This window comes from Takifugu rubripes, chromosome 1, assembly GCF_901000725.2.
Source record: "Takifugu rubripes chromosome 1, fTakRub1.2, whole genome shotgun sequence".
NCBI classification, from domain to species: domain Eukaryota; kingdom Metazoa; phylum Chordata; class Actinopteri; order Tetraodontiformes; family Tetraodontidae; genus Takifugu; species Takifugu rubripes.
In genome coordinates, this window is record NC_042285.1 from 7,823,242 (window position 1) to 7,849,387 (window position 26,146).

Here is a 26,146-nt window from a genome sequence, read left to right on the forward strand (position 1 = left end):
ACCTTAACCTGCTGTTGTCACACTCTGCTCCAGCCCATGGACTCAGTACTTTTCCACTGCCCTGCTCACACCACACCCTCTGATCACCACACCTGCTCTCAGTCACTGATCACACACCTGCTCTCAGTCACTGATCACACACCTGCTCTCGGTCACTGATCACACACCTGCTCTCACTCATCTATCAGCTCACCTACCAGTATATGGCTGTGTCCGAAACCACACACTCGTTCCCTATTCACTACTCACTACATGGGGGACATGGATTGAGTGAACTACGTAGCGCACTCAATTCAAAATTAGCTTACGGACCCTACGGCCCACGTAAAATGACGTAATGTTGTCGCATAATAATAACGAATCGTTCCCCAGGAAAAGTGGCCAGGTCCATTTAATTATTCTAACCCATCCGAAACATACCCAAACACATTCAGCGATCGTTTCTTTGAAAATGCAATATTTTACCCTATTATAATCTTTATATAATAATAATAGATTAAAATATTAATGTCAATAACAATAACATAACACTTCCTTATTATCTCAAATAATTAGTGTCCGGTGACATTTCCGGTGACGTAATCTAATAAGATGCTTATAGTCGCATATAAATAAATAAAGGCAAAAAACAGCAGCAATGTTCCACTAAAGTGAAAGAATTTTACGCTGTAGTAAGATATGTGAAACAAATAGCATATAATAATAATAACATAATATTACATACATTTGTACGTCATTACTGCTCGTTTACCCGCCATCGACAGATTACCACGTGATACCGTAAAGGCTGATGGGATATATTACCAAGTTCGGGTGCATCGGTTGTACACTACTTTTTGCAGTGCATTGTGGGATACATTGAGTGCACTCGCGATGCTCGCTAAGAATTCGGACACTATTTCAAAATGGCGTCCACACGATTGAGTGCACTATGTAGGGTATAGGGGGTGGTTTCGGACACAGCCTATATTCTCCAGCCTCACACTCACTCAGTGCCAGATTGTTCTCTGTAATGCAAGACTTTCCAGCGTTTACCTGCCTGTCTTCCCGGTCTCGACCCTGCCTGTGTACGACCTGCCTGTTCTGCCTGACCCCCAGTAAATTAACTCTGTCTTCTGTTTTGACCACGAGCTCAGCCAGTCTCCCTCTGGATTGTTTGCCTGATTCTGCCTGCCTCCCGGTTACTGAACTTTTGCCTGCCTCGACCAAGTCCACTGCCCCACCCTCGAACTGTTTTTTGTGTGCCAGATTGCAGTTAATAAACCTGTTAACTGATCATCAGTTCATTGCCTGTTTTGTACTGCACTTGGGTCCATACCATACCTGTCGCAGCTGTCAAATATGCTTAAAATATAACATGTTAACCCAATTCTGACTGTACACTAATATCATGCTGTCATTAAGTACTACTGACCTTTAATAATACTGACCTTTTTTTTTAGACTGTCTGAATTCTAAATACAGCCTGACATAATTAGTTCAACAATTCACTTTTTTGGGTTTTATGTATCAAATCTTATCTGTCAGTATTCATGGCTGTCATAGAGTAGCTTGCTAGGGGGAAAATTGTTCTGAGATAATCTACAGACCTTTGTATTCAGTTTTCCTTCACTGACTTATTACAAGATGTCCTCCCATCCACTGTAATAAAAGCTTCTTCCTCTTTTCTTTCGGTGCCACATTACCTCGTCTATATGTCAATGGTGCCCAGCATTTTACCAGTTTTTGCACATTATAACAGTTTTTGGCAAGGACACTGCAATATTTTGCTTGAATCACCTGATGCATAATGTAACCTAGATTGAATTAACCATTGTTTAACGTTTTTCACCTGTCTGAACTTATTTAAGATGTTTAGTCAGGTCTTGTAACGTTGAACAGTTCCACAGCACTGAGGCTCTGATGGATCAAATTCTTTAACCCCAACTTGACTGTGCTGCTATCATTCCTTTGGGTATCATTAGCAGTATACCAAGAGACATATCTATTTCCATTGATAATGACAGTAACATGAAGGAAGTTGCTGTCAGATGTGCTTTATGCAAATGTAGTGTGGTGGCAGCTCATTCTGCATGCCTCACACTTGTTAAAGAGAGCCTGTGAGGGCAGGTTACTGCATGAGAGAAGATCCAGCTGGTTGAGTGCTGTTCAGAAAAATGCCTACATGATCATGTGAGGTGAGTTATGCACTAATTATTACAATGTGTTTCTGGAAAGCAGCTGCCTGAGAAGCATTTAGGGAGTGAAGCTATGAAGCCGATGTTGAGTTTTGGAGCTTTAAACACCAATTAAATGGTCTAAGATCAATCATTATATTTATTATCATAAATACTAGTTTCTGAGGGTGCTGTTACATCTTAAGAGGATAATTTGCCTCAATGGGGTGACAGAAAACAGAGGGTAGAGTTTGCCCATAGTCATGTACAAACCATGTTATTTGTTTATTTACATACACTTAATCAATTAATCTGTGATACAGCCAACAGTCATGTACTGGGTAAGCTTTCATTACAAAACATTTGGATTTAATTATCATAGGGATATGATATCCAAACAATCTGGTCTCTTTCATTAATAACATGGCTGTGCTGCAGCAGTGTGAGCTAAGGCTGCTACATATTTATATATATTTTTTGGCAGCTTTTGAGCCGTATGAGCACTATAGTGAGACATATCTCACTATAGCGCAATGACATGGTTAACTTTTGGAGTTTTAAAAGTTCTCTGCAAGGACATTTCTCTGGTCCACAAGCTTAACTATCCCAAAAACTTTATCCATGTGAATTTTCCATGATAACAGACTTCTCACTCTGGGCCTTTTGCAGGTCATAGCTGCCGACATGTGGGGGAAGGGAAATGGGCCAATACTATTGTGTAACTGATATCTAAAACATGATGCATTGAGGAAGCACAAGCAGTGTGTTACTTCAAAGATAAAGTTTGACCGAATATGGTCTATTTATAGGAATTAACCCTGTGTTTTGTCCTCCTACAGTGGACTCTACACAGGACATAAATGTTGAATTGACACTTGATTTAAGCCCGGTACTTGGCTTCACAGCTCCTCACTTTTTGAAATGTACATACTTGGTGATTTTGACATACCATTCCGAGCTCACGTTAAGATTAAGATGTACTTTATTCACACCCGTGAGGAAATTTAATTGTAGTAGCAACCTATACAAAGTATAGAAACAGAATAAATAAATACAGATAAGATTAGAACGTTATAAGCATATATATATATACAGTGTATATACACTGTGTGTATGTATATATATATATATATATATATATATATATATATATATATATACATTATAAACATAAACATTACACAATTATTGTTATTGGCTGGGTTAGGATGAGTTATACAGTTTGATGGCAGACGGCAGGAATGACTTCTTGTACCGTTCCTTAGAGCAGCGAGCCTGCAGGAGTCTGCTGCTGAATCTAATTCTATTATGACTAGGATTATGTTAATCATGAAGTCATTTTTGATAGTCATGGTACACAAACTTTTATTGCAATTTCCCAAAATAGCCACATGCACCTGTATATGTGAAGACATGGCCTCAGATAATGTGGTTTGCCGTTGTGTTTTACCTTTATTGTTTACATGGTCAGAAACTTTTAGCTTTTACTCGGTCCCCAAAATACAGACATGAAGCAGGAACTAGTCTTCAAAGAGCTTATTTAAAATCCAAGAAATGAAGGTGATGAGGCTCTGGAATGTGGGGAGGGAGTGCTGAAAAATTCAGACAGAAATCTACATTGGAACAGATATCCCAGGTGCGCGAAGAGCTGCTCTTTCAAGCTTCCCTTCGCTGGCTCCAAGTCCATTTTAGAATTAATCTTAAAATTGTAATGTTTGTTTTTAAAGCATAAAACAAATCAGCCCCAAAATACATTTCTGACCTCGTTAATATCTACACTCCCTCACAATCTCTTGGGTCAGCTGAACAGCTATCCCTCGTCATCCCCCAAAAGTAGGCAAAAATAGCAGAAGAACAAATTCATTTCATTCTTTGGGAGTTGTGTGATCTTTCCGCTTGTTTGTCTTTTATTCCAATTTTACTGCATTTTATTTGTTAGGTTTTTGTTTCTTTCTAATCATTTTTAGTTGTTACTTTTATTCTTTCTAAACCAACTTTTTTACATACATATATATATGTATACATACATATATATGTGTGTGTATGTGTGTATATATATATATATATATACACGTGTGTGTGTATATATATATATGTGTATATACATATACGTATATATATATGTGTATATATATATATATATATATATATATATATATATATGTGTGTATATATATATATATATACGTATATGTGTATATATATATATATATATATATATACGTATATATGTGTATATATATATATATGTGTGTATATATATGTGTATGTATATATATATATATATATATATATATACATACATATATATATATATATATATATATATACGTATATGTATATATATACATACATATATATATATATATATGTATATGTGTGTGTGGTGGTTAGCACTGTTGCCTCACAGCAAGAAGGCCCCGGGTTCGATCCCCGGTTGGGACTGAGGCTGGGGACTTTCTGTGTGGAGTTTGCATGTTCTCCCTGTGCTTGCGTGGGTTCTCTCCGGGTACTCCAGCTTCCTCCCACAGTCCAAAGACATGCATGATTGGGGATTAGGCTAATTGGAAACTCTAAATTGCCCGTGAGTGTGAGAGTGAATGGTTGTCTGTGTATATGTGTTAGCCCTGCGATTGACTGGCGTCCAGTCCAGGGTGTACCCTGCCTCCGCCCGTTGTGCTGGGATAGGCTCCAGCCCCCCCGCGATATATATATATATATATATATATATATATATATATATATATATATATATATATATATATATATATATATATATATATATATATACACAATGTGGTACATTTTAAAGTATATACAGTTTAAATTAACTTTTCAGGTTGTATTTTTTTTTTGAGGGGATGAATTCAAATGAGTTTGAGCCATTACGGCAGCAATTGTGTCAATCCTACCTACTCGCCACAGATTGCAGAGGGGAGGTCAAACAGTGGTGGTTTGTGACGAAAGCTGCGTCTAAAAACCGGCCTCCCTCTCAGCTAATGGCAAAAGAGATTGCAATAGTTTTGTTTCAACCCACAGAGGGCAGTCACTCTTACATTTTTATAACAAAATATGCCAATTTTAAATAGTTTTATTGAAATGTCAGACATTTGAGCAGAAACAAAACAACACTTCACCTCCAAATACATTTCAGCAGAAAAAGTGGTCTTATGGTCTATCATCACTCACACACCCACACACACATGAGTTGATGTTTTGTTTCTTTTACAATAAAGAAAATAATGCTCAGAAGTTTGGTAAATACCTGACAGCTTAATCTGAATCTACAATCATAGATATAATGGTTTGGTCTTATGATTACAAAGCAGGCTGTTGATGCTTTTTTATGTTTCAGTATGTATGCAGTGTCAAGACAAATATGAAATAAAAATTTAGGCAGCTATTGCAAACAAGAAAATTTTCCTTTTGTTGTGAAGGACTTGAGAATTTAGTTGAATTGTGTCAGTGTTCTAGAAACTAAACAATGTCATTGCTTACTTTTTTTTAGGTCGCGGTAAATAGCTAATTCACTTTAGAAAGACTCGTTTTTTGCATATGTTCCCACATCTAAGAATATCATAATGGGAAATGTGCACATTTCCGAAGGAGTCTGTGTGCAACATTGCTGCTGATGGAGTACATCCCAGGCCTTGTTGATTTATGCTCTTATATTTATCTTAATTAATGTTAATGCTATCTGCATGTTTAATTACAATCTTACTTCAATTGTTGCACATAAATTTTGCCATTGGGTCAACTTAGACTTCCAGGAACCTGAAACAGCACACACATCCAACATTTTTTTGCCTTGTGAAACCTGACCAATGCATTTATGAAGATGTTTAATCCCATCGTAAGACATGGGTGAGTTCGATAATAGTTAGCGTGTTTAGTGTACACAGAAGTCGAACCCAGATGCAAAACATCTGTCTTGAAAAATAATTGCTCTTTCGTCAGCCTACATGGTTTTATGAGAGTTTCTGTCTTGTGTGTTCTTATCTAATGAAAATATTCGCCAATGTGAGCATATGCCTATCATGGTGGAAATATATTGTGTAAATTCAAATTAAAATGAATTTCACAGCCCCATGTAAAGCAGGAGTCCCATCACACAAAGTGTAACACAGTAGCATTATTGTACTGATACCTGTTAGAAGTGATTAGACCTCTACCTTTCTGCTGACTTAGCAACCCTATCTGTTACTGTTAGCGTTACATGTCTCACATGAAGCAACGCGTGGAGCGTATAGATGAGAAAATGCCACCTACTCAGCCAAGTAAAAAGACAAGGATAAAAAGAGAATAATCCCCATGATCAACAGCCAAACTGCTAAGTCAAAGGGAGCCATAATGGATTGTTACTGGACTTTTATGGACTTAGTATCATAAAAGAGAGTGAGCAGTAACATCAAACTAGAGATTATCCAGTGTCCTGTGTCTTTGAGTCCTGCATCAATGCAGGTATGGCTGCTGAGAATCATAATATAGCACATGAGTGATGAAAACGGTAGGACACAAAGATAGCCCATGTCTAACTCTACATATCAACACTGGGTTCTCTTTCTTTATAAAAGCACACAAGGTACCTGGGAGACCTTTGTCCATTGTTGCACTGCAATTTTAGCATTCTTAGATGCACAATGAGATGGATGTTTGCAGATGACATGATAACCACTGATTAGCAAACTATTGGTTAGTTAATAAGCGAATCGTAGCAGCAGTCACGTCTTGATGGTGTCAGTCTTTCAACACAGGCTGTCTGACACAGTCTCTGTTCTCACACTGTGCAATGTAAGTCATATCTGCCAAGCCATATCTGTTGTCTCTCCTCTGGGATGGCCTCACAATCACACTGCTTGTACCAGGCATAAGATTTTTGAGTCAGGCAGAAGGTATTGTTTTATAGTTATGAGCAAACTAGTATATGTTTGTAGTGCATGTGTTAAGGACAGTCAAGGAGACCAGGACCCAGATGCAGAGTAAAAGTAAAAAGGTTCTTTATTGATAACAAAATGCAGGGCCAAGCACAAAGGAATCAAAGTAGCAACATAAACTCTTAGCAAAGTAACAACGAAAACTTCGAACTAATAATCACCACAAAGGGGACAAAAACCGTTGAGAAAAGTTCAAAAGTAAAGCAGTTACGAGGCACTGGTACAGGTCACAGCACTAGAAACGGGCACGGGAAAACTCGAGGCGAAAACTGGAGGTATCATAGGGTCACAGCTAGACGCTGCAGCGAAGACAACAATTCGGCACCGGAGGCAAAGAGGAGAGCTTAACTAGCCGCCGAGTTAAGGTGATGAGCTGCAGGTGCGCCAGAGGCTCAGCGCTCATCAGAGTCCGGCCCGCCCCTGCCTGCAGATCCTGCCGAATAATGTTCCCTAAGGGAAGCATGTACAAGGTGAAGAGGATTGGTCCAAGTACAGAACCTTGAGGAACTCCATGGCTAACCCTACTGTATGAGGAGGGAACACCATGGACATGAGCAAACTGGTATCTGTAAGATAGATATGATCTAAACCAGTCTAGTGCTGTCCCTTTAATCCCAATCACATGTTCCAGTCTATGTAACAGGATGCTGTGATCAACTGTATCAAAAGCAGCACTGAGATCCAGCAGAACCAGTATAGAGACCAGTCCATGATCTGAAGCTATGAGAAGATCATTAGTGACTTTAAGAAGTGCTGTTTCTGTGCTGTGATGAGCTCTAAAGCCTGACTGAAACATCTCAAACAGGCTGTTCCTCTGCAGGTGCGCCAGTAACTGAGTCACCACCACCTTCTCTAGAACTTTTGAGATAAAAGGAAGGTTGGATATTGGCCTATAATTTGCTAAGACATCAGGATCCAGTGATGGTTTTTTAAGCAACGGCTTAATCACTGCCACCTTGTAGGACCGGGGTACATGACCTGACACTAAAGAACCAATTATCTGGTCCAGGATAGAACTGCCTATCAGTGGTAGAACATCCTTCAACAGGTGTTGACACGTGGTGGTCTTGGATTTCTGAATTAGCGATGACGCCTCAGAAAAATATATAGGGCTGAAGGAGTTTAAGGGCTCGTTGGAGAACCTGTATGTTCCCACAGTCGGCACATCTGGTGATGGTCCAGTTGTTGGGATAGCCTGGTTAGCTTTCTCTCTGATAGCTAGAACTTTATCAGTGAAGAAGCTCATGAAGTCTTCACCACGAAGGGAACACTTTCTGCCTGAGGGTCCTAATATGTGAATTATACCAGGGGGCACACCTCCTCTGATTTACTATTTTCTTTTTCAGGGGGGCAACAGAATCAAGTGTGATTCTCAGTGAGGTTGCTGTACCTTCAGCAACAGAGTCAACCTCAGCAGGGCTAAGATTATAGTGATTTATCCTTGGGGAAACACACGGTGGTCCTGGGATCAGCACAGGGATCGCTTCCTTAAACTTAGCTACAGCATTATCTGAAAGACATCTGCTATAGTAAGACTGTGCTCTGAGGATAGAAGAATCCTTAATCATAAATGTAAAAGTGATCAAAGAATGGTCTGACAGGACTGGGTTCTGAAGGAACACTGACACATGTTCTACCTCAACACCATAAATCAGGACTAGATCTAGGGTGTGGTTAAAGCTATGAGTTGGTTGGTTTATCTGCTAGAGGAAACCAACTGACTCAAGTAATGAAATGAAGCCATTTCTAAAGCTGTCATTTATAACGTCCATATGGATATTAAAGTCTCCAATGATAATGACTTTGTCCGTTCTAAGGACCAAGTCAGATAAGAAATCAGAGAACTCAGACAGGAACTCTGAATGTGGACCAGCAGGGGGCCGATATACAACTACAAACAGAAGTGGCTTTTCTGTCCTCCAGTTCAGATGAGTGATGCCAAGAGTCAGGCTTTCAAATGAACTGAAGCCATGTTTTGGTCTGGGATTAATTAATAACTTGGAGTGATAGATTGATGCCACTCCCCCTCCTCGACCAGTAACACGTGGAATATGATAATTAAGATGGGTAGGAGGAGTAGATTCATTTAAGCTAACATACTCCTCCTCCTGAAGCCAGGTCTCAGTAAGACAAAATAAATCAATGTGATGATCCGCTATCAGGTCGTGTACTAACAGGGATTTACACAAAAGAGATCTAATATTTAACAGTCCACACTTAATTGTGATATTAGTTTCTCGAACTTGTGCTTTAGTATTAATTTTAATAAGATTATGGTGATTGACCGCTCCCCTGCTCTGTGCTTGGTGAACTTTTAACCGTGGAACAGAGACTACCTCTATAGTGTTAAATATGTTATTGTTGGTGGATGAGGGTTCTAAGGAAGCAGCAGAGAGGTGTGTAAGACTACAACTCCGCATCCTGGTCTGGACCCTGGGTTGTCAGGTCACTTTGGGTCTAAAATAATTAGCCAGATTACTAGAAATGAGAGAAGCACCATCTCTTGTGGGATGGACACCGTCTCTCTTAATCAGACCAGGTTTTCCCCAAAAGGTGCTCCAATTGTCTATAAAGGCCACCTGGTTTTCGGGGCACCACCGTGACAGCCAGCGTCGAAGCAACGACATGCGGCTAAACATTTCATCGCTGGCCAGATTGGGGAGGGGACCAGAGAATGCTACGGAGTCCGACATCGTTTTTGCGTAGTTACACACCGACTCCAAGTTAATTTTGGTGACCTCCGACTGACGAAGCCGGGTGTCGTTGGCTCCGACGTGAATAATAACTTTACCAAATTTACGATTACTTCTCGCCAGCAGCCATAAATTTGCTTCTATGTCGCCCGCTCTGGCCCCCGGAATGCACCTAACTATGGTCGCTGGAGTCGGCTTCACGTGGCGCAAAACAGAGTCGCCAATTACCAGGGTCGGTTTCTCAGCGGGTGTGTTGCCGAGTGGGGAAAAGCGGTTAGCCACGGGAAGCGGTTGGTGGTGCACCGTGTGCCTTTGTTTTGGGCTACGCTTCCTACGAACCGTCACCCTGCTGCCCTGGCTAGCCGGCTGCTGCCGGGGGACCGCTAGCTGTAGCTACGCTAGGCGGCTCCGCAGCAGCTAGCTTACCCTGGCTACTTGACGCAACTCCAGCTAACTCCAAGCTGCGGAACCGCGTCTCAAGCTCACTAAGTCTCGCCTCCATAGCCATAAATAAACGACACTTTCTGCACCTATTCCCTTCACTAAGGGAGGCAGAGGAGTAACTAAATTTCGCACGCTGAACAGACAAAGACAGCGGGTGAAACAGACGGTGAGGCCATGCTAATGCTAGTAATCGGCGAAGCTCTGTATTTGTTTAATATGGGTTGTTTCTCACTGTTGATATCAGGTGACTAGAATGTCCCAAGTGTTCAAAATTTTAAGTAAAGTGAATACAACACACCAAGTGTTCAATATTAAGTGAATACAACACACCAAGTGTTCAATATTAAGTGAATACGGCACCCCGTGCACAATGCAACCAACGAACGATAAAGGAGACAGGAAGTGACGTAATACTCACCTTCCAGAGTGAAAGACAGGAACACTGTTTGGATCCTTGTAGCTTTCTCAGCAGACCACCAGCAGGCCACCTGTAAAAAATCTACACAGACACCTGTAAATCTGGTGTTCCATATGTTTGTGTACATCATCCATCCATCCATCCATCCATCCATCCATCCATCCATCCATCCATCCATCCATCCATCCATCGTCCTATCAAGTAACAGTGTTAAAGGAGGGTCTGGAGCCTAGCCCTGCAATCACACCTAAGGTAGATTTAGAATCTTTCATTTCTTGATCCCAAGATGTATTGCTTTAGACTGTGGGAAAAATCTAGAGATAAACTATGCTGACAAAAGGAGAACATGGAGATACAGAGGGAATCAAACTAGGCCTTCTTGCTGTGAGGCAATAATGCTATCCATATTACACCATCGTGCAGTCTCATGTCATTACTTGTAAACTGCTATTTATTAAAATCAGGATTGTGGAGGATCCCTGTCCTTTTCCAAGATTTAAAAAAAAGACTACACCTTGGGCAGGTTGTGAGTCCATTGCATGGCACACACTAAGTAAAAATGATTTAGTTCTTTCAGAAAATAACTACATTTTTAAAATAATTTTTATATGACCTCATAAGAAACAATAGAACTAGTGACAGTGGACTAATTTCACGTGTCTGGCCTAAGGTTGAACAAGAGTTGAACATAAAACATACAACTGAACACATGAAATTTCTAAACACAGATGTCAGGGAAGAATTGCACTCAATTCATGAAAAGTGAAAAATACAGTTTAATGGACCTTCAGTTGTTTCTTTAGAATATGGCTATCATTGGCTGCAGTCACTTGAACAACGACTAAAACCATATTTATCATAATGATTAAATGACTGACTTTTTTTTCTTGTCAATAGTAGATTAATGTGACGATAGTGTCATTTGAGTCAGTTCACTTGTATGTGACTATAGTTTTACAAAGCACAACATCTGGTCACAGTTAGTTATTCATCATGTATGCTGCATTTATGTACACTTACCGTAGGATATAGTGTCTACCGAATGAATTTAAATTAGATATGCATTAACCTGAGTTTAGCCACTGATCTTATTAATCAAATTGTCTGCAACAAGCTGATATTTACGATTACTTTTGTTATTTGTCTTTGACTTGACAGAACATTGCTGACCGTGCCTGATTAGACTAGGGCTGTGTAATTCAACCTTTCCTCAAGAATGTTATGATCTCACACATCTGACAGATGTTCACAATCAATATTTGGTGATTTGAGAGCCCATTACTTTGATAATTACATTTGCATAAACATCTCACCGTTTTATATTTACTATGCTAAATTGATTTTCAGACAGTTGACACACAGTGTGCACCAGTGCTTACATAACAGTGTATACAGGTTCATATGCAGCCAGTTACATACAGTATTTGTCTATGTTCACAGTTGCACTCAGAGACGAAAAACCAAAGCTCAACAGCATCTCACACTGCTTGCATTCCTTAGTGGTGAGTCAGAGTAAACAAACATTTATCTGCTTGTTTAGCAAATCAACAGTGCGGCAGCGATGTTTGTTTGGTGGACACCACAATACAGCATAAACTCGCAATTTAACTTTGTTTAAGGGAAGGTGGTGTGGACATTTAGAGAGGCCTTTCATCTAAACTTCTGTGCTTTGGCTGGATGAGCAGTGAAGGACCAGGTGGACATGTAGTGATCAGGAGTCAAGCCAAAGTCTAGTTTATATGTTTACATTTCAGTCAGGGTAGGACCAGGGGAAATTTAATATCCTTGGATGTTTTTTCCAATTTACTTGAATTTCAGTGCTCCTGCTTTGCTTTGAAAAAATATTGTTGGAAATATAGCATGCAATCTTTAAAATTGAATGTAATACATTTCATGAAATATGACAAACAGAGGGAAAAAAACCAACATTTTTAAAAAAAATGCATGTTACTATTAAAAAATATAAGGGAACATTTTGGCAGATTTTTGAGAATTATTTTATGGTTATTAGCTAAGTCCTAGATTGTTGTTACATCCACTGAACAGCTCTTCTTTTTGAAATAAAATACATACAATAATACAATTTAATATTTACTATAATGTGTTCCATATAATTAACCATTGTACTCAAGCTCCATTTCAGGAGGAAAATCTAAATTAGACAGATATTTTTGGAATCAAGATGTGATGGCAAATGAAAATCTGTCATTTTTTATTTATTCAGAGATAATTTGATTAGAGTCAGATGACAGGATAAGTGTGTCTGCAAGCAAGTTTTGTGTTTCAATCATCTTTCCTTTACTTCTATATACTGACATGCAGAATGAAGTTTCAAAAAGTCTGGTTTCACTCATGTAAATTGCTCAATTGTATGTATAAGCCTTTGTCATTTCTCATTTTACTTCTACCTTTACTTAGTTTCACAGTACAATGGTATTTTCATTTTTTGCTACTTCTGACACCCCATTTTGTTTGGTTTTGTGGATGAATATATGTACAGTATAATGCAACATTGATTTGAAGTCTCAGAAAGGTAATATTCTAATAGAGCCAGGAAAAATAAACCTTTCAACTTTTTTCAAATCATTTTTTAAATCATTTTTTCAGTCTCCCTTTTCCCCTGAACTTTGTAGAGTTCAGGAAGAACTGATATGAATCTTGTTTGTATACATATAAATGTACCTTTCCTTGCAGTTTTTCATGCTACTCCAAGTGTATGTATTTAAAATTATTTACATTTAATGCACTTTAAACTTAGTATCTCCACAAAGGTTGGAACAAGTTAAAAAAATACAGGGCAAAACAAATTTATATCATTCATCATGATGTTCATCCTCATATCAATGCCCTTAGTATTTAGTGAAGCCTGTGGTGTCCTCCTGAATTTAAACAATTTTTGCAACTACAAATTGTATTTCTTGCAAACCCAAGTTGTCCGTGACTTTCTCAATTATAAATATTTCTTTGACAATGCTCACCCACCTTTGTGCATATTGCTGTAATTTTTTTGTTCACCCATTGCTTTATCAACAGCCCCCGTTATAAACCTGGAATCAAACGCCAACAAACAAAATATTTTCCAGACTCAATTCTTTTGTCAAACTGCCATTTATTTTGATTCATGTCCTTGGTTTCTGATACAATGATCTAATACACTTAAAAGATTGTAACAACTGATACATTGATTTATAAAATTAACATTGTTAATTGAATCAAAATGCTTAATTATAATTTACAATGTCAAAAGTGTTTTTTTGAATCATCTGTGCTTACCAGAATTCGACTTTTCTCCTCACCTCTGGATATTTTCTATAACATGTAAACTCCTACTATTATCTTGCCTTTCTTTGATAAGCCCTGAAAAGCCCTCATCAATCAGATCCTGCATGTATGTCTCTGATCTCCTAGCTATAAATTAAAGATTTTTAATCCACATTAAAAGTGTTATGGGTCTGTATTTGCTCCCAATGTTCTGTTATTATCCTTTGGAATAATAGGGATACTGGTCTAATTTCATGATGGAAGAATCTATCTTTACCTGAGAGTATAGTTTGTTTGTTTTAAATATTAATTGCACAAAATTGGAATTTCTTCAATAGTCAAAGACTATACAGTTCATTGATGCAAACAAAGCCTCCTTATACTATGGCAGATGATTTATTCATGTGTTTGCTATATCACATACCTTCAGGGTGACAGGACTCAGGGTGAGCCGTTTTGGAAGTTATGCTAACCCCGCATTTGCCCACTGTTCGGATTAATGGCTGTTTTGGCAACAAATGAGCTCATGGGTAATTGGCTGAGGTGATGTTTCCTGTTGAATGCTACCTGGAACTTCTGTGGGTATTGTCATGGTTGATCACCGTCCCTGCAAAGAACACTGGTAATTGACCAGCACTTGTTTGACACCAGCTGCATACCGTGATGAGGAAGTTATATGTTTTGTCAAGTGTCAGAGGAGAGGGTGAAAGCAAAGCATTGTTTTCATCCATACTTCCTTTTCTTGTAGCTACTGTGGTAATTTCAATGTGATAACTTATAGATCAACTGTCTTTAATTTATTTTAACTTTAGATTTTATCATCATGTTACATCATATTTGGATTTCATCAACATTATAATTCTATTATGTTACATGTCTTATTTTACACAGAGCTCAATGTATAAGAAAACAGTGAGTCAAAGTCTATAGCCTTAGAAATAAGATATCCATATATATGTTCTTTTCAAGACTCTTTTCAAAAGGTTCTGCCCACACCTTTTTTAAATTTATATGTTGTTAAAATAGTTTTCATTTAATCCAATAGTTTTTTAAACCCTTTTGAGAAGTAATTAATGTATTGAAAGAGCAAAAAGTGCTCCCTCCCATTTTGTCAAATAAAGACATTTGTGTCAGCACAGGCCTTATACAACTGAAATGACTGATATAGTTGCAATATTTTATGCTTTTTGTTATGGAAATATTATGTGACAGGTTAAAGGTTATATTTAGACATACATTTTTCATTCACACAGCAGAATTATGTTTGCATTCTTTCTTTTCACCATCAGCTTTCTATCAGCCTGCCTGTGACTAAAGAAAATCCATCAGCTGACATTCTCAACCTGTCCACGAGATGCCATTTTCATTTTTTGATCTTAAACAGTACCTGTCCCTCTTAGCATACCTTATGCCCACCTAACACATACAACAACAGATCATTCTTCTCCTTAGCCAAGTGAAGATTTGTGTTATAAATTAAAATGGACCACATGAGGTGACATCCCCCTTGCAATAATGCTTCAGGTTGTTTTTATATTTAAAAACAAAATGAACATTACTTATCAATATGATAAGTACTATCTAGTTTCGGCAAAAGTAAGAAATAAGGATGTTTTTAATTATTGTGCTTTTTACTCACTAAAATTTAAGCCCATTTGCTTTGCCTAAATTGTACGTGCCAGCAAGCAGTGGAAAAATGGAGTGAGAAATAAGATATCCAATTAAATTAATTATTAATTCTCCCAGGGAGAATTAATACCAAAATGGCTTAAACTGTATTGGAGTTGATTAGCGCATTTAAACAAATAAATAAATAAATATACTTTCATTTTTAATAAAAAGATAATCCATAATAGATGTTCCACACAAAACACACGTCAACTAAAGTCATATAACAGGGAGGTAGTAAGCCTCCTCCAACAACAACATTAAACAATAAATTTGTTAAACTGTAGCAGGAGACTTGTGATATTTAGATCCAAAATTTGCCTCTAATCAGAGTCACAAGAGGACAAAAGGTCCTCTGCTCTCCTCTATTCCTCTGCATATATGCTGTAGATCAAAATAACAGGGTTGAGAAAGACCAAAGTAAAACTGTTAAGGCTGAGCAACGGTGTGGATGAATGAACATGGAAAAATCTATGAATTCTTTTGCTGCCTTGTTTTCAGTATCTGAAGCAGATGTTACCCAAGGTTATCACTCAATAGGAAAAAAGATACACATGATTCCAAAACAACAAATCACTCTCGAGCATCACTATTCTTATATTGGATAATAAACAGTCTTTGTATATTGACCCTGAAAAGATCCCTGCAGTGCTTCAGTGATCCAAAAGAGATCATGCAAAAGACATTATTGTTGTGGTTGGCTGTTGCACCAATAAAATGCATTATACTGTCAAGAAATCGTATGATTCCATGTCTACGTCATTTTCTTGGAAAGGTTTTGTCTTATCACATGGGAAAGAATATTTATAGGATCTATTAAACCTTGCAAGTTGTTTTTTAGTGACTCAACAACATAAAAGCATCAGAAAATGAAGTTGTTATTGTGCTTGACAATAGAGGCGCTTATATATAAAACCCCAGGACTTAGTTCATCCCAGGCACTTGAGCTTACAGAGAGATTTATACCTGATCTATTCATTCTTTTGTTGAGATGCAGGAATAGTCGTGATGTGGAATTGTACTGGATGGGGAAATCATAGACACAAAAGCAGATGCATGCTCTAGTTTTAAACATTAGCTCCACATTGTTATGTAAGAGGCAGAGGTGCTTTTACTTCGAGTTCTAAAGATAGTCTTTAATCAACTTGAATGTGTGCAGTTTTCCAGTTGAAGCCACTGCTAGTTTTGATATTTTTTTCTTATAATGGGCTAAATTAACCTGAGGTGTCAGCCAAGAATGCTGTGAAAGTGACAAACCAGGGGACAGGTGTGCAGGTAGGCGTTTTGCAATGTCTGACTTCTTTAGTAAAATGATTTCAAGCCTTCAGATCCAGAAAATATGGACAACTAACTATGGATAGGAATGAGGACATCTGCAATGCTGATATCCACATTAGTTCACCCTCTCCTCATAACCAGAATGATGGACGGACGGACGGACAGACAGACAGACAGACAGACAGACAGACAGACAGACAGACAGAACTGGGTTTAGGTTAGAACTGGGTTTAGGTTAAAGAGGTCAGACATTAAGTTGAAATAGTTAGAGATACCTAGGGGATTCACCATACAAAAAAGTCCTCCCAAAGCTGGGAGAACAAATGGTTATGTGTTTGTGGCGCATGAATAGAGTTTTTCTCCATTTCCTCATTATTCAAAAGCAGGTTGCATGTAAGGAATTCTGGGTTTGATTGGGACTGAATTCTGAAATCAAGTTAGGCAAATAAAACCCTTGGTTACTATTTCAAAACATGATCTCAGTACTGTCTTTCAAGTTTTTGTGAGTGTCTCATTGATTTTATAGTTTTTTGCAAAAAGAAATAGCTGTAACAAATCAGCTGTAAGAATCAGTTTATTCTTGTATTTTAACAACTAGCACTTTTTGTACCTGTGGTCATGTTTTAGCAATGGTGTAATTGTTAGATAGGTAATTGGTTTCTTTAAGTGGTTTTGCAAAACAAATTACTGGAAAAAATTTAAGCAAATGTCAAATGGTAGAAAATTACTCCAAATATCCTTTTTTGTTCTGTGGTACACAGCGTATTTCACCGCTGACAAAAATGTTGGTGTGAAATAGTTGTTTGGTTCCACAATCATGATTAGATGAACCATTAATAGATTTACCTGCATGTCAAAAGAAGCCTATTTCTCAATGGAAGTATCGATCCAGGAATCATCTAGTTTTCTCATCCTGCCTGCTGTTGGTACCAGAGGCATGTTTTTGTAAAACTATTCCTGTATGCAGGGTAAGCATAAAGAGCACTGACACTTGTATAGTGTCTCTGAATGATGATTTTACAGCTAGTCTGCAGGGATTTAAATATTTCAGGCCCTCTTGAAAATTGACTACCAGTATGTACATTTTCCATGCCATAAATGTTCCCTCCCCAAATACCATAATACATATCAATCTACAGTAGCGGCTGCAGACACTCAAGTGATTCTGCAGGCCTGCTGTGTGTTACCTCTTGGATGTCGTGTCTTATGTCTGAGCTCGAGTCCTCGTTTGTGGCATTTATTACAGCTCGACAGAGAGGCCCTTCTTTCCGTCAAACTTTGACGCGTTTTCAAACTGTAACATCAAAATAGTGTTACTCAGACATCCCTGTGGTTTGTGTAAGTGGATTTACTGTTTTCGTTCTCTTAGACTTAAGAGATATGACCGCTGGTCCATCATAATGTCACATTTCACCTCTCCTTTGGAATTTGGCATCTACGTTCTTTTAGGAGACAAACTGGACATAATTTATCACTCCCTAAAAATAAAAACACACACACACACCCCTAAAAATAAAAACACACATACACACACACACACACACACACACACATATATATAGTGTATATATATATATATATATATATCCTCGCCCAAGGCGTGCCTCCTTCAGACTTCGGGTCGTCTACCAGAGGCCTGGAAGTCTGAGGGTTCTACGCAAGATCTTAGCTGCTCCTAGAACTGCGCTCTTCTGGACAGAGTGACGCGGATGTGGTGGGATCCACTTCCACCACGGCAGTTCCGGACAGTTTTAACAAACAGCTTTATTTGTATACTTGCCGGTAACAGCACACAAGAAAGCACAGGCCTCCGTGGAATGGAGAAAACACTCCACAGTTACAGGTGGGCAACGGTCCGAATTAACACAAAGCAAAGTCTTGGTCAGGAACAGAAAGTTATCAGGTTTAACAGTGTAGAGACACAAAAAAGAAAAGTTCAAGGCAGGCAGTGTCAAAGCCAATAAGTCCAATCAAACAATGTGCTGGAAAGTCCGGCATGGAGCATGTTATTTGTTTCTTATGCTGCTATCGCTTGGGTTTAAGCCCTTGAGACAGTCTAACATATCACGGCAGGGTGCAAGATGCTGGCAGGCAAGGCATACACAGAGCGGCATAACCAGGTGGCGGGCATAGTGTGCAGGAATACCTGTACTGAGTATGGACTGGAAGTCCCAGGGTCCAGATGGGAGACACCCCTGAAAATGATAGGGAAGGAGCAGGCCAAGATCCTGTGGGACTTCTAGATCCAGACTGTCAGGATGGTGGTGGCCAATCAGCCTGAAATAGTGGTGGTAGATAAACATCAGAAAACAGCGGTGGTGATAGATGTAGCAATCCCAAGTGATAGCAACATCAGGAAGAAAGAACACAAGAAGCTGGAGAAATACCAAGGGCTGAAAAAGGAGTTAGAGAGAATGTGGGGTATGAAGACAACAGTGGTCCCAATATTGTGAAAGTTTAATGTATACTCTTTGCTAGAAATATCATCAAAACAATTTTTTCATATCCAAACTATGATACTGTATAATCGTATACTTGTTCCACCTGAGAGAGGCCACAGGTGACACTGATACGGTGGATCAGAGGGTGTATTTCCCACTTTGACATGACTGGGTTGCACTCACATAACATATACACTTCAGTTTTAAATATTAAAAACTATAAAAACTTCCTTTATAGGAAAACATAAGTAAAAAACACACAATATTTTAGGTTGTAAGATAAAGTGAATTCTAAGAAATACAGTATTATTTCTGAAGTCTGAATTTATTGGTCAATCTCTTGTGATGCTAGCATCAGTAAAACATAGTCAGAAATAAGAAACAGTTAATTGAAAGTGGATATACATTTCATGACACCCTGAGGTCAGTTTGGTGGCACTTTGGCCATTGTCATTTCATCTCCTCTGATCAGTTAATGCCTTTTACGGACAGAATGTTACTCTTCTTTTAAAACTTCCTTCAGGTCAAAGGTGAACTTAGAGGCCACACTGCTGTTCCCAAAGTTGTAAACCAGGCAAGTTCGAGAGAGCGTTTCAAAAACATTTTGAAAAATGTCAGGAGATTTCACAAGATCACATCTTTCTCTGATCTGACTATCTGTTGTCTTGATTTCCTCTGCTGAGGGTGGATCACTTGACCTCTGATGGGGGGATTCTGATGTCAAGGTGCTGTATGTGAGCAGAGTAAAGAATTTGAAAGTTTATTTTAACTCATAAATTAAAATTTTTCCATAATTACATTAACATATTTTGATGAATCTTTGTGAAAGTGCAATAGTGCAGAAAGTTTCATTGATGTTTAACTTCTCATTTATGTCCATTGAGCCTTTAAAATTCAAGTGTTTCCTGAATAGGAGCCATTGTAAAATCGGATATAATAATGGAAGCCCTTTTTTTTAACCTGCTAATAGAGTCAGCTCTGATTAGGTCCAGGTCCAAGCCAGACTTTGTGACCCCATTAATTATGTCAAAAATAAGACAAAATAGTCGAATCAATCAAATCAAATCAATCTTTATTTATATAGCATCTTATACAATCAAAATTGTTTCAAGGCGCTTTCCAGAATCCCAGGGCCTAACCCCAGACAAGCAACAGTGGCAAGGAAAAACTCCCCTTTAACAGGAAGAAACCTTGAGCAGGACCAGGCTCATGTAGTGGGACCCTCCTGCTGATGGCTGGCTGGGTCAAGAGAGAGGAGAGGAGAGGGAGAGGGAGAGGAGAGGAGGAGAAGGAGGGGGAGAGGAGAGGAGAGGAGAGGAGAGGCACAGAGTACAGAAACACACACAAAAATACACTATACAACGGGTCAGCGGGGCCGGAGGTCATCATGCAGCTCCGAAGGCGGCGATACCTGTAAATGAATAGGTGGGGGGCGGAAAAACTACACAGGAATCATCATAACTACTATCGGAGGAAAGGAGGAGGAGGAAAGGAGAGGAGAGGAGACCATGACCCAGTGGGGTGACAGAGGTCTGTCGGGTGATCATGTTTCCGGACCCGGCAGCCTTGGCCTATAACAGCATAGCTAAGATGTGACCTAACGATTAGACAACCCCCTAAGTATGATAATTTGTCTATTTATGATAGTAACTGGAACTACAGAATTAGTAACAATAAGCTTTTTCAAAGAGGTAGGTTTTAAGTCTGATCTTAAAAGTAGCGATGGAGTCAGCCTCCCGTACCTGGACAGGAAGCTGGTTCCATAGCAGGGGGGCCTGGTAGCTAAATGCTCGGCCCCCCATTCTACTCCTAGAAACTCTGGGAACCACAAGTAGACCAGCATTCTGAGAGCGGAGCGGTCTATTGGGCTGATAAGGTATCACTAGCTCCTCCAGGTAGGATGGAGCTAGGCCTCTGAGGACCTTGTAGGTCAAAAGAAGGGTTTTAAAAATGATTCTAAATTTAACGGGCAGCCAATGAAGCGACGCCAGTACAGGAGTTATGTGATCTCTTTTGTCAATACCTGTCAGAACTCTGGCTGCAGCATTTTGGATCAACTGGAGGCTTCTTAAAGAGTTTTTTGGACACCCTGATAATAAAGAATTACAATAGTCCAGCCTGGAAGTAACTAATGCATGGACTAATTTTTCAGCATCATGGTGGGTCAGTAGCTTCCTGATCTTTGTGATGTTTCTCAGGTGAAAAAGGCACTTCGAGAGACTGTTTTAATGTGTGAGTTGAAGGAGAGATTTTGGTCAAAAGTTACTCCTAGATTCCTCACAGAGAGACGAGATGTTAATGAGATACCATCTAGAGTGATCATGTGATCTAATCTATCCCTGAGAGGTTCAGGACCAAACACCATGACCTCAGTTTTTCCTGGGTTAAGGAGGAGGAAATTTGAAGACATCCAGGACGTTATGTCTTTAAGACAGGTCTGGAGCTTCACTAACTTCTCTGTCTCCTCTGGTTTCATGGATAAATAAAGCTGAGTGTCATCAGCATAACACTGAAAATTTACCCCATGCTGCCGAATAATGTTCCCTAAGGGAAGCATGTACAAGGTGAAGAGGATTGGTCCAAGTACAGAACCTTGAGGAACTCCATGGCTAACCCTACTGTATGAGGAGGGAACACCATGGACATGAGCAAACTGGTATCTATCAGATAGATATGATCTAAACCAGTCTAGTGCTGTCCCTTTAATCCCAATCACATGTTCCAGTCTATGTAACAGGATGCTGTGATCAACTGTATCAAAAGCAGCACTGAGATCCAGCAGAACCAACATAGAGACCAGTCCATGATCTGAATCTATAAGAAGATCATTAGTAACTTTAAGAAGTGCTGTTCCTGTGCTGTGATGACCTGACTGAAACATCTCAAACAGGCTGTTTTTCTGCAGGTGCTCCAGTAACTGAGTCACCACAACCTTCTCTAGAATTTTAGGGATAAAAGGAAGGTTGGATATCGGCCTATAGTTTGCTAGCACATCAGGATCCAGTAATGGTTTTTTTAAGCAACGGCTTAATCACTGCCACCTTGTAGGACCGGGTGTCACGGATGGGTTGACTATGAGAAGATCACTAGTAACTTTAAGAAGTGCTGTTTCTGTGCTGTGATGACCTTTAAAGCCTGACTGAAACATCTCAAACAGGCTGTTTCTCTGCAAGTGCTCCAGTAACCGAGAAGAAGGGATAAGTGGATCTAAAACACTGTGACTCTTAGTTAATTTGGCCACAGTGCTGAAAAGAAACCTGGGATTGCTCTTATTTTCATCAATTAAAGAAGAAAAATAAGCTGTTCTAGCCTTACGGAGGGCATTTTTGTAAACTAATAGACAGTCTTTCCAGGCTACATGATAGCTGTCTATTTTACAAGAATGCCACTTCCTTTCCAGTCTTCGCACTTTCTGCTTGAGGGTCCTGATATGTGAATTATACCAGGGGGCACACCTCCTCTGATCTACCATTTTCTTTTACAGGGGGGCAACAGCATCAAGCATGAGTCTCAGTGAGGTTGCTGCACCTTCCGCAATAGAGTCAACCTCAGCAGGTCTAAGATTATCATGATTTATCCTTGGGAAAACACACGGTGGTCCTGGGATTAGCACGGGGATCACTTCCTTAAACTTAGCTACAGCATTATCTGAAAGACATCTGCTATAGTAAGACTTTGTTCTGAGCATAGAAGAATCCTTAACCATAAATGTGAAAGTGATCAAAGAATGGTCTGACAGGAGTGGGTTCTGAGGGAACACTGACACATGTTCTAACTCAACACCATAAGTCAGAACTAGATCTAGGGTGTGGTTGAAGTTATGAGTTGGTTGGTTTATCTGCTGGAGGGAACCAACTGACTCAAGTAATGAAATGAAGCCATTTCTAAAGCTGTCAACGTCTACATGGATATTAAAGTCTCCAATGATAATGACTTTGTCCATTCTAAGGACTAGTGAGTCATAAACATGCAGCATAATGAGGTTCAGATGGCAGAATGGGAGCTTGTCTATGCTGTGGGAGAAAACAAGAACGGGAGGTTGAGCATCGAACAAAACTCTTCAGCTTGATGCCTGTAAATTCTCCCACTTAAAGACAAATTCATGTGACAGTGTTTAAATATAGATCTACTCTGTGGCAGTAATTTGATAGAATTTAGCTTCGCTGCATTTGTATTAAGTATATAAATGTGGGACCTTCTATTTTTAATTCACGCTACATGTCATCACATATCCTGCTTTTATGAAATGGTAAGTCTGGTCCTTCACTTGTTCATCAGTTTGGACAAGGAAAATACATTTTAAATTTATGGGCACACATAGATCACAGGTGGACTAGTTCACCTGATGGAACAAGGGACCAAAACAAAAATGTCAGCAGTTCTGGATCATCTAGTGTGATTTCATGGTAGGATGTTCAGACTTCATCTTTTTCTGGTTGCAGTAATGATTTTTTTTTCTGTGTCTGTCATTTCCCTTAGATGTGAAATGACAGACACATCCCATCTTCAGTGACACCCCATCTGACTACTTTCAATGTATTGCATAACTTTCTGCAGGAGTCATATAGTACGTCTCTCCAGACTTTCTAAATATTTTGGGATGTGCAGCCGTGTTAGGAAAGGAAAACAGTGGTATCCAATGTGGGATCATGTCCATTGACCCCTGAACAGAAAGTAATAGTCAGAAAACTTATATTTAAAAAGGGCCAGTTTGGCTGGAAATCTGTCAGGTTTTCATAGCCTTTAATTGTTCTTGTTGTGAATCTCAGTACATCAGTTGGTGAAATGTCCACCCACCAAGTGTTCCTTTAGGGGAAAATCCATGAGTGTTGTCTCCTCTCTGAATCTCTGAGCTGTCCTCATGTAAACAACCTCCCTGCATTACTCCACCTGACAAAGCCATTTACTTCTGAAGAATGCATCTTTAGATTGTGAATGCTCCCTTTGCTTTATCACACAAAACAAACAGTGCTGACTTATTAGGAGGATTATGAATAACTTTTTTTCCTCCAGTGGAAAAAGGGAGATGTGGCCAAGACAGAGTCAGAGAGATCCCTAAAATAGAGTGTAGTCTGAGAATGAAGCAGAGAAAAGGTGAACGGTGCTGGTTGGTGTGCTTCAGTAAAGCCGATTCTGCTCCATCGCCCCTAAAGATCCAGATTCATTTCAGTAGAATCCTTTCTTTTCTTTGCTGGATATAGCCTGTTTGGGTTTTCAGTGATGCTTCAGCTTTGTAAGCTGTGAAGCATTACTGATTTATTTTAGTAAGTGCTACTTCGTGTGATGTCAAATGTAAATGTGTTAATTGGGCACGACTGTATTTACTTTGGAGATAATTGTTGACATGCCCTGTTTTTCCTTATAGGATTTCACTTCTGCTTTTTGTGAAGTGATTTTAATTGTTGTTTTTACCGAGGCAAGTCAGCATGGCATCACCACAAAAACATATTCAATCAGGAACAGATGCAAACACAGATGGAAGCAGTCGCCCTCATATTGTGTATTTATCAGTTACCAAAGATAAACGAGTACTTGCATTTGTGAGTTTTAGCAATAAATAGAGAATTTTGAAATTAATGTTTCATTTATTCTACTCAAATCTCCACAGACAGTTTAGTGTGGTTCCCATGACAGGGTCGCAACAGTAGAGTGGGCGGCTCCCACCAGCCCCTTGAATTTATTTTAGATCTGGGACTCATGGGAAAGCTACTTCAAGACTTTTTCCTGTTGGTCTCAGAAAACAGAGTGATTGTTTAAAAGGTGTAAAGAGACCAGAATGACCAAGCAGGCAGGCAGGCAGGCAGACAGACAGACAGACAGACAGACAGAGGAACAAAATAATCCTAAAAAATAAAGTTGGAAGTAACATCATAGAAACTAATGAGGGTCCCAATCTTCACTATTTTTTTGTTTTATATTTTAGTCTATTTCTAGCTCATGATGATGTACTTCATGCTTTTAATGTAAACCGTATGAACATCTGTAAAAGTACTTATATATAAATTTATGATGTTTATTATTATTTATGTCTTCAAAAATTGAAAGAAAACTTTGCAACTGTTGCTACCAATAATCATAGTTTTTAATGTGGTTTATATCATTAACAAATGTCAATTAATTAAGAATATATCGAGTAAAATAAGTGTTTGCATTAATATTCACTGCAACCACAGCACTGAGTCTGAGTCAGGCTGGCACATGTGAATGCTGCAACTTTCCTAATATTTCCATACAAAATCACAAACATGGTTTGGCTCAAAAGGCTTTTTAAGCTGCACAGTTGCGACACCCTCTGTCCTTGGACCCTTGAAACTGGTTGGGACATACTCACCACATATAGAGAGAACATCACAATTAACATTAGTAATACCGTAATTTCCGAACTTTAAGCCGCTACTTTTTTCCCACACTTTAAACACTGCGGCTTATTCTACGGTGCGGCTTATTTATGTTTTTTTTCGTGGCGCACTATCACAACTATTGTGAATCAGTTATTTTTACTAACCCTCATCAATGTGGAAAATACTAGAAGAAAAGCATATGATGCGGCTTTTAAGTTAAAAGCAATCACTCTGGCGATTGAAGAAGGAAATCGAGCTGGGGCACGTAATCTTGGCATACATTACGGTAATCAATGGCGAGAAGGTGGAGATACCAGCATGAAGAACTGATCCAAAGCAAAAAGATGACAAAAGCTTTTAGACCTAAACATCGCAGGTGGCCCGAGTGTGAAAACGTTCTGGAAGACTGGGTCAACACACAGAGAGCAGGTGGCCACGATGTTTCCGCTGTACAATTCAGACGAAAGGCAAAAGCATAACTTCTATTTTCATCGCGGTGGCGATGAAAATAG

At 39.0% G+C, this 26,146-nt stretch overlaps 1 protein-coding gene across 4 annotated transcripts in view; it reads left to right on the forward strand.

Annotated features, from left to right (window-relative positions):
• Nucleotides 1-2,065: 2,065 nt before the first annotated feature.
• myocd (myocardin) overlaps nt 2,066-26,146 on the forward strand; it is a 91,074-nt gene continuing 66,993 nt past the window's right edge. For 3 of the 4 annotated variants that reach the window (XM_029834762.1, XM_029834774.1, XM_029834764.1), the window contains exon 1: nt 2,066-2,177. The gene's annotated coding sequence lies outside the window, so the exon portion shown is untranslated. The remainder of the gene's footprint in view (nt 2,178-26,146) is intronic. The other variant, XM_029834781.1, reaches the window with a different exon arrangement.